The 11,607-nt window shown below is 38.1% G+C and overlaps 1 pseudogene; it reads left to right on the top strand.

The window, feature by feature from the left end:
• The first annotated feature begins 662 nt into the window (after nt 1–662).
• On the top strand, nt 663–2,079 carry LOC140511414 (WASH complex subunit 1-like; annotated as a pseudogene).
• The last annotated feature ends 9,528 nt before the right edge of the window (nt 2,080–11,607 follow it).

Here is an 11,607-nt window from a genome sequence, read left to right as displayed (position 1 = left end):
TTGGGGAAAGCAGCTGTAATAAATACTACTCCAACTAGAAAGATATGTGTATTTGGCATCACTTGCCTTTCTTTTGTTTATAGAAGTAAAACTGCTACAAGATATTTCCTTTGTGTCTCTCAGAATCTGTTTTCAGGAAGCATCCATTTTAAATGTCCTGAATATGTCTTAGAAAAATTAATTTACATAGAGGGAAAAAAAGTATTTCACAGTGCACAAAATAGCTTACAATAATGATTTTTTTTACCTTTTAATTAAAAAGATTGACTTCTATGAAGATTTCAAGCTGAAAAAGTCTCCATTGTAATTAGCTTTTTCATGAATACATATTTTCTTGCTAGTTAATATTTGTGATTCTACCAGATGCTCAGTGAGGGTGGCAAAAGTTAAATAATGACAATATCTATGTTTTTAAATATCCCTTACTGTCATAGTATTTACTTATGTATATCTACTGCCAGATAAATTCATAGAATCTCCAAATTTGTCTTCTTTGCACTCTTCCATTCTTTGTCATCATCCCTCTTCCACCTACCAGGGTCATCATTATACCTGAATACCCATGCTAGGACCCGGAAGCTGGGATAGGGAGAGGGAAGTGGCAATGCCAGACAGCAGACTCCCACCCTGAGGCTGGGCCAGACCCAGGGCATCCAAGCACCATGACCACCATGACACAGTCACATTACCCAAAGGGCCAAGCCTACTCTGTGCCCTTGATCCAGCCAAATCTTTGAAGAGAAGAGGCTATCCAGCAAGTGGCAGATGCTTTACAGTACCTCCAAGAGGTCCCTGGTGACATCTTCAGCAGGATTTCCCAACTAGTAGAAATGAGCCAGAGAGAAGTGAGCCAGAGCCAGCTGCAGGTCATTGAAGAGAGTCTCTTTGGCTCAGGCCAAGATTGAGAAGATCAAGGGCAGCAAGAAAGCAATCAAGGTGTTCTCTAGTGCCAAGTATCCAACTCCAGAGAAAGTGCAGGAGAACAACTTCATCTTTGCAGGAGCCCAGGATCCTGGGTCTCAGAGGAGCCTCCGACACAAGATCCAGAGCAGACATTGACACCTAGAAGAAACGGTCTTGCAGAAAAAATGGAAGTACTTCCCCGTGTGTGAGCACCAGACCCCAGGCTGAAGATAAGGCCGAGGAGGAACTTGGGGGCCTCCCCAGCAGCATCAACTCCCTCAGCTCGTTGCTGTTTTTCAACACCACTGAGAACTTGTACAAGAAATATGTCTTTCTGGACCCTCTGGCTGGGGCTGTGATAAAGACTCATGTGATACTAGAGATAGAGACTGAGAAGTTGTTTGATGCCCCCTTATCTACCAGCAAAAGGGAGCAACTGGAGCAGCAGGTAGCAGAGAATTACTTTTATGTACCAGATCTGGGCCAGGTGCCTGAGATTGATGTGCCATCCTACCTTCCTGACCTTCCTGGCATTGCTGATGATCTCATGTACAGTGCTGATCTAGGCCCTGGCATAGCACCTTCTGCCCCTGGCACCATTCCTGAGCTACTCACCTTCAACACTGAACTTGCCTAGCCATTTAAGTCAGAAATAGATGGTGGCATGCCAGTAACACGCCCACCACCTCCACTTCCACCACCTCCTCTACCAGCGCCTGTGGTATTGATCAGTGCACCTCCACCCCCTCCTCTGTCCCAGTTCACCTCAGCCCAACCAGCCAGTGAGGATAACAGCAGCATGCCTCCTTCAGGTGCAGTTCACATATCCCCAAAAGAAGTAGTGGATCCTTCCAGATGGGCAACCCTGCTAAAGTCAATTCACCAGGCCGAGGTATTGGCAAGGCCAAGCTACAGAGTATGAAGGAGTGAAAGCTGCAGAAAAAGAGGCAGAAAGAACAGGAACAAGTGAGAGTCACAAGCCAAGGTGGTGACCTAATGTTAGATCTTTTCAACAAACTAGTCATGAAGTGCAAAGGCATCTCAGGGAAAGAACCTGGGGCAAGCACTGGGGAAGGCCCTGGGGGAGCCTTTGCCAGAATATCAGACTCAATTCCACCCCTACCAATGCTGCAACAACCACCTGGAGAGGAAGATGAGGATGAGTGGGAGTCATAGGAAGACCCCTGCTTTCCTTGGAAGTCACACCGGAGCTGTCATCCCAAGTCAGATGAAACATAGACACCCTCACAATTTAACCCTAGTTTAGTTCTTATTAAAGGTTCCTCAGGAAAAAAAAAAATGAATGCTCATGGGCTCTTTGTCTTTATCCTGTCCCCTGACACTTCACATTAGATTCCTTTGTTTTAAATCACTTTCTCCTACTAGGACTAAATGCTGCCTTCTCTAATTACCAAATAACTTTATACTTCTGGATATGAGAACTAATGATAGGGCTTAATATTCCCCTTCCATTGTCCATGAAGAGGGAGGGTTGCGCTTATATTTAGATTAGAAAATTTGGAACCTTTCCAAAGGTAAGCCATCACAAAGTGAGAAAATAGAAAAACATATCTTATGAGGAAAAATTGAAGGAGTGGGAGATGTTGAGTTTCCAAGAGGGGTGATTTTAATAGTATCTAATATCTTGAGGAAGTATGTTTAGACTGGTTATATTTGGCACCGTAGAGCAAAACTAGAAACAAATGGGCAGAAGGTGCATAGTGGTCATTTTCCCTTCGTGAAAGCAAAGTCTTCCTAATAGTCATATATGTACAAAATACAACATTTCTGTAATAGTTGGTGACCTTCCAACACAATAAAGATGACTTAGAGTGGTTACTGAATGGACCATTTGAGAATTTTGCAGATAAGGCACAACCTCTATACAATTCAAGTACAGGAATATGGTGTTTAAGAATCTTTCCAACTAAGATTCTGTGGATTTATAACTCAGCTCTCTCAGTTCTAAAGTGTGTGAACTTGGATCTTAATATCTCTGGGCCTATTCTCTACATTTATTAAACAGGGCAGAATATTACTCATATGATTGACTTTATAGGATTATTATGAGACTCAAATAGATAATACATGTGAATTGGTTTTACTATAAAGTATTAATACAAATGTAAGCCATTATTCTCATGTTAAAAGAGTGCTCTTGAAGAAAAGCTTTAACCAGAGGTTTTAATCTCTTAAATTGAATGTTTCAATGAATTCAAAAGGAATATACAGTTCTTCAATCTACAGTATATGCAAGGTATATTGTTGTAATTTTATGCACTACAGCAAGTAAGACATTATGATATGCATATGTATCCACCAGGGGATAAAAGGAGAGATATGTGGTTTGGAAGCTTCCATAGAACTCCTCAAACTTGACCCCAAATTTGGCAGAATTAAAGAACTTAACATGCAGATCCCACCAAAGGAAATGGAAAGCCTCATGATAGGCATGAGCAGGTTATCATGTATTATACATTACACAAAAGAAGTTGTGCAAAGGACTTCATCAAAGAGTCATTCAATCGCGAATATTGGACTGGACACTTGACAAGAGTAAGAGATGACAAATAAAGAGCCCTCTATTCCACTGATATCCTCAGGAAGATAGGAGAACTCAAAAGTCTCAACATTTTGAGTGAATACTCTCTGGAGAACTTATGGGAAGAAAAGAAACAGTCATAGATAATGGGCAGGCATGAAGGGGCTACTATGCACAATGAGTAGAAGATCTAAATCATAGAGATTACAGATATATTGGAGTATTGGAGCTTATAAGTATGATAGTAAATGTGTAAACCTGGCTCGACAATCATAGCCTTTACCTCTATTTCTTTTCTTTCCCATGTATTGATGAATATTAAATGAATATTCATTATATCTATATAATGATTTGATACAATTATGATTTTATATATTTTCAAGAAATTGACTATCATATGGGCATTTTTAGCATTTCCAGTCATTTTTTTTGTGCACAGTATACCAATAAATTGGATTAATTATGTCCTTTGTTTTTCAATTAAGCCATTAAAATGGCTGAAAAGAAGGAATTGTTGGAATCCCCCTGCTGGAATTGGTGGGATAGTTAGAAAAGTGTATTGCTATATGTATAAATGAGAAGGTTTTGTCAAGTTACAGGCAATGTCATGTGTAAATAGGGTGATTTAAAGCACTTTGCCTTTTGGAAAAGATTTTTGGGTTTTTTGTTTGTTTTTGTAATGGTAATTTTTTAGAAGAGTCCAACTTGTTGTGAACCCATTTAGGATTTTGTTGGCAAAGGGACTGCAGTGGTTTGCCTTTTCCTTTTCCAGTTCATTTTACAGACAGATGAGGAAACTGAGGAAAAGAGGATTAAGTGACTTGTTCAGAGTCGCACAGCTACTAAATTGAACCCAGGAAGAAGAGTATTCCTCACTCTTTGCCCAGTACTCTATTCACCATGCCACCTTGCTGCCCTTTTAGTTTAATCACTGTGAAAAAAGACATGAAATTAGTGAACACTACATGTGAGCATATATCACCCTCTGTATGTATGTAGAAAAAAATACTGGAACTTTTTCATTGAATTAGAAAAGTTTGTGTAAGCAAGATAATGTTTGAAGAAATGCTTGCATGTAGCTAAAAGGTACCATAGACAATAAAATAACATAGATTCTGAATACATATACATACATATATATATATATATGTACCAATGGCATAGCATTTACATCCTTTAGGGAAAAGTTAAATGAGTTTAAGAGGAAATAAAAGATAAAAGTATTATTGTGGGGAAACTTCAATTTACCCCTCTCACACCTAGATAAATTTAACCATAAAGTAAACAAGAAAGAAGTTAAGAGCATAAATTAAGTTTTACAAAAGTTATATAAGATAGATCTCTGGAGAATACTGAATGGGAATAGAAAAGTGTATCTCTATTTCTCAGTTGTACATGGATGCTTCACAAAAATTGACCAAGCATTGGGACATATAAACCTTACTTACAAAGACAGAAAGGCAGAAATATTAAATGTATACCTTCCAGACCATACGGCTGTAAACACTGCATTCAATAAAAGGATTTTAAAGCATAAATTCAAAAAATTAATTAGAAACCATATAGTCTAATCATAAAAAGAGTAGATAAATAAAAATCATACAAAATTATCAATAATTGCATTAAAGAAAACTAATAACAATGAGACAAAATACCAAAGTTGAAAGGATATAGTCAGAGCAGTACATAAGGAAATGTTATACCCATAGATGTTTACAATAAAAGAGAGAAAGAGTGGGTCAATGAATTGGACAAGGAGCTAAAAAGACAAACTCTAGAAAAAGAAAAGAAGAGGAAATAATACTTAAATAATTCAGTATTAGAAAATGATGTTGAAGAAACCATAAATGAGCTTTGATAAGAAAAAAAAACAAAACAAGACAGGATGTATTTACAAGTGAATTCAACCAAACATTTTTTAAGAAACTTATAGGCCAAGATGGCAGAGTAAAAGCAGGGATGAACCTGAGTTCTACAGCAAACTCCTTCAGATACCTCTAAAAAGTGAATCTGAACAAGTTTTAGAATGGCAGAATCCACTCAAAGACATAGTGTGGCAGATTTCCAGCCCAGGACAGTCGGAAGGTCAACAGAAAGATCTGTTACAAGGCTAGGGGAGCGCAGAGCACACGGGCTGCTCCAGGGCAGAAGCTGCCATAATGGAGTGCAGAGAGGAGCAGAAACAGCTGGGGTGAACTGAAGCAGAAGCAGCAGTGTGGATTCTCAGACATATCAGTCCAGGACAGGAGTCCAGTGGAACTGAGTGAGAAAGAAGCACAGGACCTCTGGTAACAGCAGCAGCCACTCCTGAGTCTATCAGCCCACAGATTAAATGTTTGAAAATCACTGACTTGAACTTGGGAGATTCAAGATGGTGGACTAAACTGTAACTGCTCTCACCCTCCCCTTGTTGACCTTGAAGAGCCCAGAGAATATTTCCCCAGGAAAAATCCTGGAATAGTAGAGTCAGCAGTCTGTCAGCTCCAGAGGCTAGGGAGATCACCAAGAAGAGTACCTCTTGCTATGGCTGAAGGGGAACAGTGCGGGACTGGAGGCTTCCCAGCAAGCATCACCTCAGCAGTCCAGGAGGAGTTCCTGAGCCAGAGTGGGGAGGAAGGGAGGGGATCAAGCCTATAAGCACCAACACTGGGACTCCAGGTATGCCTTAGCACAACCAGGGAAATTGATTAAACACCAACATAGATGGGGGTTCTGTGCTAAATGCAGCACTATCAACTACATAAGACAATGCAACTGTTATCAATACAATGATCCACTACAATGCCAGAGGCTCATGATATATAATGCCATTTACCTCCATGTAGAGAACTGATGGACTCAGAGTACAGATTGAAGCATATTTTTCCTTTCCTTTATTTGTCTTGGTTTTGGGCAGAACATATCTAATGCATACATTTATTTTACTTGACATTATATGCGTTATGGGTTTCATATTTCTTGAATTTTCGGTGGTTGAAGGATAAAGTGGAGGTGGAGAATTTGGAACTAAAATAAAAATAAAATTAAAAAAAGAAATCTTTGGTGGAAAATAACACTTCCAGTTTACTGGTTAGAGGAAGACGGTCAACATTTAGGTTACAATCCACTAGGTCAGATTAGAATGGAGATAATACTTGATGTTCCCAGCACAAGTGGAATCAAAATGCAGGATAGTAGAAGGAGGAAGAAAAGTATTCTACAATGCTCTGAGAACTTTTTAAACAGTAGATGTGGATCTTGTTTTCAATCTTTTTCTATTTGGAATTCCTTATACTACAAATTATGAGCATTGAGAAATATGAGAGAAATTCATTTAAAAAGAAATTTTATTATAATGAATTTGTTTTTAATCCAACTATATTCTTTTACTCTCTTATAAACCAAGGCACTGATTTATGAAGTAGTTGATGACTACTAAGGGCATAGTAAGTGACCAGGAAGTAGAGCAAATACAAAATATTAGATATGAAAGGGGACATATATTTGCCACAGAGCTAGAGTTTGAATGAAACTCAGAGGCCATCAAATCCAAATCTTTCAAACATATATCTCAATGCACTGGAAATTCTGAAAGCTTCCAGAACCAGAGGAAAATGTAGTTGGGATATATTTAATAAAATAAATAAAATACAACAAGATAAAGATAATGTTAATACATGGCTTTCTAAGTCAATATGTGTTTTGCTGGGATAGTGGCCCCCCCCTTCTATTTGAGATCATTGATCTAATCGACCCCTTTTCTTTGACATATGAAAGTGTTGAGGTCCAGAGAGATTAAGTGATTTCCCCAATACCCTACAGGTAGTATCAAAGGTGGAACTTGAATTCAGGTGCTCTCAGATGCCACAATCCAACCACAGTACCATAGAAAACTAAAGGCCAGAGTGTTAAAGGGTTTATTCCAAGGTCACATAGGTGTCAGAATAGACACTAAAAACACCAGTCTTTTCAATGCTTCTTATCCATTGTGAAGTTACACCCAGGAGGAAAAATATGAAAAGAAGATCAATGATTCTTCTCTTTTTTCTGTGTTTGCCCTTCCTCCTACTCTTTTCCCTCCTTGCTCTCATAGTTATGGACTTTTTCTCTTTCAAAAGGCTGAATTTTTGAAGTCCAGGTACTATTCCAATGCAACACCTAATTATAACTTCTGTATTGGAGGAATATTACGCAAAGAGGACCTTAGAGTCCCATCCCTTTTATAAACACTCTCATGGAGTCCTGGAACAGAAACTAAGAAGAAGAAAAAGGAGACATTTATTTGACAACGAAGAAGAAATGGAAAAAGGGAGATTAGCTCTCTACTTAGTGAGCAATTCTGTAGCTTTTGACAATGTGAGGAGTCAGTCAAGAGAATTTTAAGCCTCTACTCCACCGAGAAATGGTTTGATACTGGATTAGAACTGTAAGATACTTTACAAGTAATCTAATTTAACTTTCTCATTTTACAGATGAGGAAACTGAGTCCTAGAGATATTAAGTAGCTTGCCAAAGATTACATGAGTAAGCAAATATTTTTTTGTTCTCATCCTCCTCATCTTCATCCTTGTCCTCCTCCTCCTTCTCTTCTTCCTTTCCTGCTTTCTGTTCTTCCTTTCCTACCTCCTTGTAAAGAGTTTTGGCTTTTTGTGAGCATTCAACTATTTTTGTTTTCCAGTTTCCTTTCCAGTTTCCTTCTTCCATTAGAATGTAAGCTTCTTGAGGGTAAATGGTTGTCTTGTTTGCTTGTCTTTGGATCCTGAATGCTCAGATTTCTGGAACACAGTAAGAACTTGATAAACACTCTATTTATACTACTTTAGCTATAGTTGGAAGAATTTTAAAAATCATGTCATAATGTCTCAAATACAGTTTTTGTCAGTATATAGTTATGTAAAATTTAACAGAAAACTAATTTGTGGAGGAATTTCTTTCTTGTGGGGGAGAGTATTTTTTGCTTATGTTAGCAAAGTTTGAGGTAGGTGTAATGTCAGTGTGATACACATAGCAGGCACTACGAATATGCATGCATATTTCCAGGGTAAATTCACGAAATATAAATAACTCTGTTCCTCAAAGGCAAATCCAAAATATTTATTCAGATACAAGAAAGCCAGTTCCACCATGGTAACAAAGAAGTTTATCCACATCACCAATTCAAAGAGCACAGACATCCTGAAGCCATCCCTCTATGAGGCCTTCCCACAAGCAAGCTCCCCTAGGCAAAATTCCTCCCTCCCTCGCTCATCATAGCTGCTCTGTCTCAGCTATCCTTGGTCTCTCCCAGCTCTGCCTCACTCTTCCTACCTTACCTGTTTGGCAAGCTCCTCCCACCTTGTCATATGGCTCAAGCTCCATCACAGCAGTCAGCTAGACCTGAGCTCAAAGCAGGACACATAGGCCTATTAACAGGCAAGAAAGATCTTCCCATTCCATTACCATGACAGTAGGGAGAATGGAATGATTCTCATTAGCCTAATTTGTGGCTAGTACAGTGATGTTAATTGAATACTGTCTTTTTAATAGAAAGCAATAGCAGAATCACTGGGGCAATAGATAGAACACTAGATTTGAAGTCTGGAAAATCTGAATTTATATCCCACCTCAGATACTTATTGGTTGTGGGATCTGGGGCAAGTTACTTAACCCTTGTTTGCCTCAATTTCCTTAACTACAGAATGCGATAATAATAGCACTTACCTCCCAGGCTTAATGTGAGGATAAAATGAGATTATTTATAAAGCACTTTGCCCACCTTAAAGTACCACATAGATGCTATCTATTATTATTATTATTTTTCAGTTCTCAACCCTTTCCCTTTTCATTTTGCATAGTGGACCAGTATTTTGAAGAGGTTGCACTAGTTCGTTGTGTTGACTTGAAAGATATCTACAATTTTCCTTCAGCTTTTATAAAAAATGGAAGTCAAACTAGAGGAATATACAGTGTGTGATAAATTGATATATTTTTCATTACTTGAGAATGTGGGCTATTTTCTCTCTTTTATATTTAGCTGTTTTGGCTTTGAACCTTTGCACTTCAATCAAAGTGTAATTTTGAAGAAAGACTGTGTCTTAAGTTTTATTGAAGACTCAGCTGTGTTTTCTTTCTGAGTTACTGCAGCAGAAGTAAATATCCTGACAAGAGAAAATTTATTGTTTGTATCTACCTTGAAGTGTCTGATGACCATATGCATAATCACCCATCAATTCAATAAAGAACTGCAAATTTATTTAGAAGGTCTGAAAATGAAATAAACTCAATATTTGGTGTTGTTCAGCGGTTTCAGTTGTGTCTGACTCTTTGTCTCACACACACACACACACACACACACACACACATCCTTTTTTAGCAAAGATACTGGAGTGGTTTGCCATTTCCTTCTTCAGCTCATTTTACAGGTGAGGAGACTGAGGCAAATAAACAAAAGCAGCCACCGTAGCATAAGTGATATTACAAGTGTCAGCTGTGTCCCAGAGAAGAAAATACCTGTGGAGACTTTGAGTATCACTAGTGATAAAGCATTCCTGTATTGACTTGGCACAATTCCTGAGGGACCTTTACTTTCCCATCCTACACCTACAAGCCATATATTTCATGTTGAAATGATGTCAACAGACCCATTTCTGATCAGTGCCTACTGTGAAGAGACAGGAAATGTCATAAATACTGCTATGATCTGTAATAACTGACTGCATGTTGGGCAATGGCATTTAGGTTTAGAAATACCCAGATTACCAGGCCATTTGCTATATTTTTAATATGAAAGGCTCCAGGGAATCTATAAATACTCTAAACTCATACTTGCCATGGACAAATTTTACTTGTTGCTGAATTATTACTTGGCCTCTGAAAATCATTATCATCATTTGGCTCACTCAGAGAGGTAATTTACCTCTTAGGGACAAGCACTTTACTCCCAAGAGGGAGTGTATTTTACTCTCCCTACTCCTCCGTAAGATTCAGAATATTTTTAATTGTTTCTTTAACATTGATAGCTTTCTTCAACTGGGGAGAGGCCTAATTGTCTTCCGCAAATACCAATCCAATGAAATAATGTGGTGTTTCAATTCAGAGCAATTAACTTGTCACTTCAAGTTTTGTTTTGGAATCTACAATTATAAGAAGAAAATTAGAAGACCAATTTTTGCCTGTATATTCAATTGATTTCTAATTAATTGTATTCAGATATTTATTGACTGAAATTATGCATTTTAAGGGGTCTTTTATGTCTACATCTTATAGGATGCTACCATGAAAATATATATGATATTTAGATAATCATAATACTCACAACATCACAATCCACTTCCTTTTCAGTACATAAACATAAAAAAGAAAGTCAACCTATGCTTTATTTCTTAGCAACAAATCATGCTTTGTTCTGTTTTACCCTTGGGTAAGTGGAAGAATAATTCTTTCCAAGGTCAGTTGTCATAGAAGACAACAGCATTGCACTGGAAAACATGATTGAAAAGAAAAGATGGGGAATCACCTTTACCTTCTTTTTTTTGGATCAGATTTTATGGATCAGATTTTAACGTTAATTGTATCCTGTGTGTAGATATGGACTGGCAGTTTTCTCCTTATACACCTTAATGCATCCTAAATGTGAAAGTTGGTATCATGAACACAACATGAGACAGTTCTTATTCCCAAACACAGATGCCAGACATCAAGAGTCCAAAAGCAGCATCTGACTCAGGCCTGACATGCTTTACAAGCTGTTGTTTTCATAGCTCTCTTGCTTTCCTGGGGACTGGTTGATTGTCCTGTGGATGCTTTCCCCATTGATTCCTGTTTCCTCAGTGTGATGCTCTTCCAGGGAGAAATATGGGCTTGAGCAGATTGTTCCTAATGAGGGCACTCTGCAAAGCTCTTTGAAAGAAAAAGAAGTATGCCGAAGCAGGGAGGGATAGTCAGCGATGCTCTGAATGGCTTGTTTAATCTGCCTTTTCTATTAATCTACATGCTGCAGAGCCTATTCCCTTAAGGGGCTTGTAATACTAGAGTTAGGGTTATTGTTTGTCTGGTTTAGAATTCATTTATTGCTGGATTTCTCAAATATACTTCATTCTTTTTTTTTCCTCTAGATTAAAAAGATCTCTTTCCTTCTTTCCTCCCTCCATTCCTTCCTCCCTCTCTCTGTTTCTTCCTTCCTTCTTTTTCTTTCTTTTTTCCCT

Source organism: Notamacropus eugenii, chromosome 6 (assembly GCF_028372415.1).
Source record: "Notamacropus eugenii isolate mMacEug1 chromosome 6, mMacEug1.pri_v2, whole genome shotgun sequence".
In the NCBI taxonomy this organism is placed as follows: domain Eukaryota; kingdom Metazoa; phylum Chordata; class Mammalia; order Diprotodontia; family Macropodidae; genus Notamacropus; species Notamacropus eugenii.
This window is presented reverse-complemented; position numbering and strand designations above follow the sequence as displayed.